Genomic DNA, 9,069 nt, shown 5'->3' on the forward strand with positions numbered 1-9,069 from the left:
ACAGAGCCGGATGCAGGGCTGGAACTCACAAGCTGTGAGATCATGACCTGAGCTGAAGTCAGCCGCTTAACTGACTGAGCCACCCAGGCACCCCGTGGTGATTTTTATATTTCTGTCTTTACTCTGGACCTCTCTCCTCAACTTCAGACACATATATATTCAACTGTTCATTTAACATTCCACTTGGATGTCTCAACATGTCTAAAACAGGTTCTGGATCCTGTACCTCCCCCCAACCAGCTTTTCCTTCAGTTTTCCCAATCTCCAAAAATAACAATTTCATCCTTAAAGCTTCTAAGACCAAAAGTCTTAGCACCTTCCTTGAGTCTTCTTCTTTCTTCATCATATATCCAATTCATCATCAAATTTTGTTGCTTCTATCTTTAAGATACATACGTGCAGAATCCAACCACCTCTCAGCTACACCACTGTTGCCCCTTGGTCTGACCTGCTGGTCTCTCCCTGGGAATATTGCAATAGATTCCTAACTGGTCTCTGTGCTTACACTCTCCCTCTTTCAGTCTAGTCTCAACACAGCAGCAGAGTGACCCTGTAGAATATAACTCCAATCACTTTATTTCTCACTCAAAACACCTTAATGGTTTCCCTTATTACTTGGAGTAAAAGCTAGTGTTGCTATAGAAGCCCATATTATCTTCCCCAAACTTCCACCTTTCTTTATCCCTGTGATCCTATCTTCCTCTCTAATCTGGACACAGTGTCTCTGTCCTATTCCTCCAATGTACCAACTGTGATTCTGCCTTTGCTTTTGTTCTTGCATCTGCCTCAAATACTCTTCTTCAGCATACCCGTATAACTTACTTCCTCACTTCATTCAGGCCTCTGTTTAATTGTCACCTTACCGATGAGGGCTTTTCTGCCTATGGAATGTAAAAATATCACTCTAATTCTCTGCCTTATTTTCCTCCTTAATTACCATCTGTTATATTACAAAGTTTAACCATGGATTTTCTGTCTCTGCCCACATGAGACTGAGAACTTTACCTTTTTGGTTTGCTGCTATATCTCTAGCACCTAGAACACATAGATGGCATTCAACCTGTTGAATATCTGGTTAAGAATTCTCACTTGATGTCACCACCAATTTTTTTACATAAGTGCCGCTACAGTACCCTCAGGTGTCAGGCACCACTCTACTGTTGTTATCCTCGGTTGACAAACTTCATTCTGTTCAACCTGCTGCTGTGCTCCACTAGTTTCCTGAGCATCACTGCTCCTTTATCCCACTTTGAAAGCCCAATCTACCAGGTCAATGATTCTTAGCTGGTGGTACATTAGAATTACCTGGAGAGCACTTTAAGTGATCAGTAACCTAACCCCATTGTCCCAAGATTCTTCTTTGATTGGGTTGAGATGGGGCTTTGTTCCCATGTTTTCTCAAGTTCTCTAGATTTTCAAAATATGCATCCAGATTTCACAATGACTGCTCTGATGATTATCACTATCTTAGTGTAGCCACATAATAAAACACCACCGACTGGGTGACTTAAACAACAGAATTCTTTCTCACATTTCTGGAGGCTGGAAGTCTAAGATTAAGGTGCCAGCAGATCTGGTGTCCGGCGAGAGCTGTCTTCCTAGTTCACACCAACCTTCTCATTGCGTCCTTGTGGAAAAAGGACCAGAGAGCATTCTGGGATCTCTTATAAGGGCACTAATTTCATTTGAAGGCTCCACCCCCATGACCTAATTTCCTCCTAACGGCTCCACCTCCTGATAGCGTCACCTTAGTATTAGGGCTTTAACATATGAATTTGGTGAGGGCAGGCCAATGGACACAAATATGCAGTCCCTAGGAATCACTTTGACTTCAAAAGGATAGTTTAGGTTAGTGGCTTTTTAAAACTTGAATGTGAATAGTAATCACCTGGAGGGTTTGTTAAAACAGTTTCCTGAGCAAATCCAAATGATTCTAATTCAGTAGTTAGGGGAGGGGCGCTTGAGTTTACTTTTCTAAACTCCTAGGTTTAGATGGCTAGATGCTGTAGACCTCAGGACCATGCTTCAAAACCACTGGTCTAGTTCTTTCAGGTTGATTAATATCTCTGTGGAGTAACTTCCAGTATCTTTCCAGGGATTGAGTTGAGGAGTTCTTAGTGGGATAGCATTTCCTGCAATCCTGGCCATATCCTCCAGGCACCCCCTCCTGGAGATCCCGCAGTGCAGCTGAGGTTCTTCCATTCTTCCTTTCCTCAAAATAAATCCCTTCCTCAGTAGTGAGGACAGAGGTAATTTTCCTTTTTTGGAAAGCTTGACTCCAAATTGTGCATTGATTTAGTATTTATTGATAGTATTTATACAAGTCTTTATTAAGCTCCTATTATGTACAAGGCACCATTCTGGACATTGGAGAATACAAGTGTGTTCTTGCCTTAGCAAATTTAATCACCTGTCCCAAAGTGTTTTTCTGAATTTCTTCCAAGGATCAACAGGTAACCTATGGGATTATTTCAGAGTTCTCCAGATGGGAATGCAGATTAAGCATCAGTGGGAATCAGGATGGTTGATATGCAAATGTTTTCCAGCCAGTGGTAAGGATTTTCCTTGCCGAATAAATGTTCTAGACCAACCCTCCCCAAAACACAGAGTGTAAGTGGCACATGGAATTAGGGTTGCATGGGATATATATACTGGGAAACATTTCATATGATATTCCGCTCTTACAGAATCAAAAATGCACCTTTGCATATTATAGGCTCTGAGAAGTCTTGTGGTAACCTATAACATCCTACCATACAGACTGAGAAACTATGGATACAAGTTAATCCAAACCCTTTGTTATTACACCTTAGTAGACTTTGGAATATATTAAAAGGAACCACTCAAACATTAGCAAAGGCTATTAAAAACTAATTACAGAGCCACAAACCTGATTCTTGGTAGTGCTGGAAAACATGACCTTGAATGTGCTGTGAGCATTCTGGTTTTCTGAGATTTTCTGATGTTTAAGACTGTGAGGTTAGAGAAGGGCTAGTAGGTTCTCTAAAGAGGAAAGCATGACTAGGCAGTGATTCTCTGAGTCTGTGTTGTGAACTCAGATGACATTCCTCAGATTAGAAATGAATCTAAATTTTCCAGGGGCTCAAAATCCAGGAGTGAGATGTGATTTCTGGAAAGACCTGTAACCTCTCTGAGGCTGACAGTTCCTAGAAACTCCTCAGACTGTGTAAGAAACAAAATGAGAATTACATATAAAAAGCAACTGGCACATAGTTAGTGGGGAAAAAAAGCTGATTCAAAGAGTTACTCAGGAGGTAAAAGATCAGAAAAAATTGAAAACTAGAGGGATTAGTGTTAAACTGGACGACAACTTCTAGAACACCAAAGTGAAGAGCTCCGTAGATCTGCTTTCCAGTGGGGGGAAAACATTACTGGTAAAAATTATCAAACAACCATTGAAACTCTCTGGAAATTGTCCTAATGGGACACAGCAAATGAAGAAATATTTGTTCAAGAAAATATAGTAAATCTTAGTAGAACAACAGAAGTCTATGGCACTTTAGCCACAGTTTGCTCCCTCTTCCCTCCCCTAGCTGTGTGACAGAAGCTCTACTCCAGTTGCTGTGGCCAAGAAGGTGGGGTTCCATCTCCTTAAAGGTCATAGTCTAGGACCAGAGTGTTTCCCTGGAGGTGTGGGCAAATGGCATTTCTCATCCCCTCATTCCACAGCTCTGTGTTGCAAAGGCTCACTCCAGATGAGTGAAATAGGGAGGTGAGGGGCTCCCTTCCCCCACCCACTCTCCATTGTCAGGCAGAGGCTCAATTCAGGTATGGCAGGCCAAGAATACTGCCCTCACTCCAGCTCATTCATAGCATGGAAGTTCTATACCAGGAGAGGCAAGCTTAGAAGACCAGGTTCTACTACCCTCAGTCAACACTTTGCTATAAAGCTGGGGCGTAGCTCCAAGAGAAGTGGAAACTGTACTTGCTCCCAGCTCTGGAGTAGTGGATCACAGATTTTGACCAGGTAGAAAGTCACACCATAAGGACAGAGAACTCTCCCCACCCCCCACCCCCAAACTGCCTTTATTTGGGACAGAGTGTGGGAAGCTCAAGCCTGAAGACACTCTCAGAAACAAGGGAGAATCAGGTGGTAAGCAATTGAGAGTAGGCTGGTAACTACAAGAGAACAACAAGCACAAGAAACTAAACCATTTGGCCAGCTAGTTTATCAGAGAGAACCAGGGGGAAAGATGGCTAAGAAAAAATAAAATAAACAGATCTAAATATGTCTCCAGTTGGTAGCACAATCACACAGAGAGGGATTCTTCCAAGTGATTTGAAAGCATAGTAATTTGCCTGCATCTCTCTGGTAGAATATACTCTAAAGATGAAAATAACTTGAGGGAAAATAAGAAAAAGGAAATTAAATATTCTTCAGTAATCATAGTGTTGGTATTGTGTTGTAGTATTATTTTGAAACTGGAATGGGACAGAACAAGTGAATATATAATATCTGAATTCTTATCATTGTAGGGGTTGTTGAGAGGTGGGATTCTTGGCATGGAAGAAAGAAAATAGAGATAGAAGATAGAAGATAGAAGAGGGTAAGCAAAACTCCAAAGTACTGAATTTGAATTAGAATTAATAGTATAAACATAAAAAATATTTTCATGATAGCAAATATATAAATAGGTAAAGATATAGACATAGAAATAGACATATACAGAGTTGTATCTCTTTGCTCAGTTCAAATCCACTATATATTTTATTTATTTCTTAGGTCAATCCATTGAAAAGACTAATCTAAGGACCAATTCAATAGTAATGAGCAACTCTAGTGACCAGATTTTGGTCTTCAAACACCATTTCCCACTGAAAAGAACAAGGGCTCCTTGCAGAAATGGTTAAGTCCATGTCTGAAAGTAAGCTTAGAATATATATGATTCAGCTTAGAATACCTTCTCGTACAAAAATTCAAGGAAACTGTCAAAACCTATTAGGGTGTGTCAAAAAAAAACCTCAGGGGCCAACTAGAAGAAGCCTTTGGATCTGACAGTTTATAAGAAATAGGACAAACTTGTTAAACATAACCATGGAGATGAAAATAGCAAAATACAGACTGTGGAAAATTGCAAAGGATAAACAACCCCATTCTTCAACCAGTAAGTTGCATGGAAAAAAGAAAATAGAGGGAGACTCCATAAAGGGACTTAAGAGATATATGAACCAATCACAATGTATAAACCTTAATTGGATTTGATTCAAACAAACTACAGGTAGTCTATGTTTTGAACTGTTCAGATATGAACGAATTTCTGTTACCACAATTTGGTTAAATAATACAGTCCCTCAGCAACATGGTTCAGATTTCAGTTACCACAGTATTATCCACGGTGAATTACTGCATGAAGTATAAACGTCACTACTAGCTTTTCAGTCCATAAATCACTATATAAATAACAGGTTTGCACCATGCTCAGTGACCATTTATTTCAGGCTGTGGGTGATTGGTCACTGTGCAATTGTTACTCAGTACATGCACAAACAACAAAGTGTGTGGAGTGTGTGGTTATGTTGTCTCCTTGTCTCTCAGTGATAAGCCCACATGATAGTTTACAAAAATGGAGACTCCAAAGATGGCCAACAGAGGTGAAAATGAAGCAGAGGTCAAAAAGTGAAAATGCTGGAAGTGAAATTCAATCGAATTATGAGTGGAGTTACAGAAGTGAGAGCCGACCGTGGGCATGGTGACACTGCAGCCACTCAAGAGACTGCAGCTATGCGGCCAGAAGAAATGAGTGAAGGCAAACAGGGACATAAATGGGGAAGGTGGTTGTCACAAAAAGACAAGACGGCCCAAGAAAGTGACATCAGCAAAAATCTTGACATTAAACAAATCTTGGAGATATTTCATAACGTTGGAGCCACCAAGGATAAAATGTCAGAAGCCAATCCAAACCTAGGAAGGAGTTGCCAAGAAACAGAAGAGACGCTGTCTTCACATAGTAAGTTTCTTGATCAGAAGACAAGCACTGCTCAAATTCTTCTTGATAAGTATTTTACCAAGAAATAAAACACTTTAATTCTCAATGTTCCTAATGTTTTAAACTACAGCGTACTAAATAAATATGTTTTACTAGGTTTTTCATTTTCTTATATATGTATAACCTACAGTAAGGGAGTTTTAAGTGTTTAATTGTTTAACATATTTAAAGGTCGTGGAACTATTATAATTTTCCCCCTTAACTATTTATATTATCTTTGCATGGTCACTTTTATAGTTCCATACTACTGTGCAAAACAAAGGCCATCTCTATTTGTTAAAAAAAAAATGAGACAATGACACTTGTATATTGAGTGGATATTTAAATATATTAAGGAATTTTTTTATGGCACTGTGGATAAGTTACAGAAAAGAGGGAATAAGAGAGAAAAGCCTTGTCTTTTAGAGATATATACAGCTAAAGTTATATAATGTCTGGGATTATATATCAGCCGCTAGAAACCACCATTCTACTCTCTGTATGGAGTTTTTCTTGTTGTTTAAGAAAACAGAGAAAGCTTATTTCTTTATATTAAAGTTTTTAGTAAATTACAATTTTAATTTCACAAGAGTTAATTGCAAGGTGAATTTCTACATTTTTAAAGCATTCATGCCAATACTTGTCACTCAAAATACAATTCAGTTTTAGTTTCATTTATCAGCACATCTATCATTCCTGATCATCGCTATTATTCCATCAATGTCTAGGTGAATGGGAGAGAATACAGCTAAAGAGTTATTGATATACCAAAACTTTTAGCTTAATTTCCAATATTCACAATGGTTTAAGAGGAAAAAGTCTTGGAGCTTCATTTAAGTTGGTTTGTGACTGTGTTCAATTTAGTAGTTGGCATGTGTTTTTTGGGGAAATCAGTTATCCTTACAATAGAACCAAATATCCACAAGGGGGCCATTCTTAAAGATCAATCTCTATTTTGATTTTGGAAGTTTGGAAGCCTGCAAATATTTGGAAGATTTTGTACTTTGATGAATGGGGGATATAAATTGTATCTTAATTTTTATCCAGGTTACTATTCAGCATTATTGCTGCATTATTCATTTTGCTACATGAAATTAAAGGCCAGCATTAGCATATTCACCTAAACAAAAATTTTGACTGCCTTTTCCAATGCACTATATAATTTTACAACTAGAGAAACTGAGTTATTAAAAAAACGAGTATTCCTACCATAAAAAATTAAGGATAAACCCTAAACTTCTGCTAAGAATTCTCACTTCTATGAGAAAGTACATAGATTCTAATTCCCCTAATTTCCTTTCTTTTCTTTCTTTTTAAAAAAATTCTTTAAAGAGAAAGTGAGAAAGAGAGGCATGGGGGGAGACAGACACACAGAGAGATAGAGGGAATCTTAAGCAGTCTCCATGCTCAGTGCATAGCCTGACAAGGGGCTGGATCTCACCACCCTGGGATCATGACCTGAGCCAAAATCAAGAGTCAGACACTCAACTGACTGAGCCACCCAGGCACCACCTCCTTCCTCAATTCCCTTTCAACTGACAAATAATGACTTGCGTTTCCTTGGGTCTACACACTGGAAACTCCATATAGTTCCCAACCTATTGATATGGAATTCTCATGCCCTAATATATTTGTCCTGAATTTACAGGGTTGTTTTTTTTTTTTTATTGTATCTTTTAATAAGGAATTGGTTGTCCACACCTGTTTTAACAGGTCAAACAGGTTTTTACATTAAACCCTTTAAACCTCTTTCTAAATTGTCTTCCACATAGTATTTGAGGTTCTTTATTTAGCAAACTACTAAAATATTTACACTGGGGGTTTTATTAGCCTTTCACTCTAATACATAACAATTTCCCAGACCTGGAAAGTCCCTGGTTACTGGAAGGAAATGTATTTGTTGTAAGCTTTAGTTTTTTTCTCATAAAGAGGAAGAACAAAGTAAAAGGGCTGAGAAATAAATGAAACAAGTGTGTGTCAGATGGGAGTGAGTGAGGTCAGATGGCATAGACTGAGACGTGTAAAACCCAACTCACAACTTGCATATAAAAACAATTAGCTAGGGGAACCTGGGTGGCTCAGTCAGTTGTGTCCGACTTCGGCTCAAGTCGTGATCTTGCAGTTTGTGAGTTCGAGCCCCACGTCGGGCTCTGTGCTGACAGCTCAGAGCCTGGAGCCTGCTTCGAATTCTGAGTCTCCCCCTCTCTCTGCCCCTACCATGCTCATGCTCTGTCTCTCAATAATAAAAAAAAAAGTTAAAAAAATTAGCTAAAAGTAGGAAGTCTGTGACCAAAATAGTTTTTAAAAAAATTATTTATTTTCTAATTTACGTACAAGTTAGCAAAAAGTGCAACAATGATTTCAGGAGTGGATTCCTTAATGCCCCTTACCCATTTAGCCCACTCCTCTCCCACAACCCCTCCAGCAACCCTTTGTTTGTTCTCCATATTTAAGAGTCTCTTATGTTTTGTCCCCCTCCCTGTTTTTTTTTTTTAATTTTTTAACGTTTATTTATTTTTGAGACACAGAGAGAGAGAGCATGAACAGGGGAGGGTCAGAAAAAGAGGGAGACACAGAATCTGAAACAGGCTCCAGGCTCTGAGCTGTCAGCACAGAGTCTGAAACGGGGCTTGAACTCACGGACCGCGAGATCATGACCTGAGCAGAAGTTGGACGCTTAACCGACTGAGCCACACAGGCGCGCCCCCCCTCCCCCCGTTTTTATATTATTTTTGCTTCCCTTCCCTTACGTTCATCTGTTCTGTGTCTTAAAGTCCTCATATGAGTGAAATCATATGATATTTATCTTTCTCTGACTAATTTCACTTAGCATAATACCGTCTAGTTCCATCCACATAGTTGCAAATGGCAAGATTTCATTCTTTTTGATTGCTGAGTAATACTCCATTGTACATGTATATACCACATCTTGTTTATCCATTCATTCATCCATCGATGGATATTTGGGCTCTTTTCATACTTTGGCTATTGTTGATAGTGATGCTATAAACATTGGGGTGCATGTGCCCCTTCAAAACAGCATACCTGTATCCCTTGGATAAATACCTAGCAGTGAATTTCC

The sequence above is a fragment of the Neofelis nebulosa genome, chromosome 4 (genome assembly GCF_028018385.1).
Source record: "Neofelis nebulosa isolate mNeoNeb1 chromosome 4, mNeoNeb1.pri, whole genome shotgun sequence".
NCBI classification, from domain to species: domain Eukaryota; kingdom Metazoa; phylum Chordata; class Mammalia; order Carnivora; family Felidae; genus Neofelis; species Neofelis nebulosa.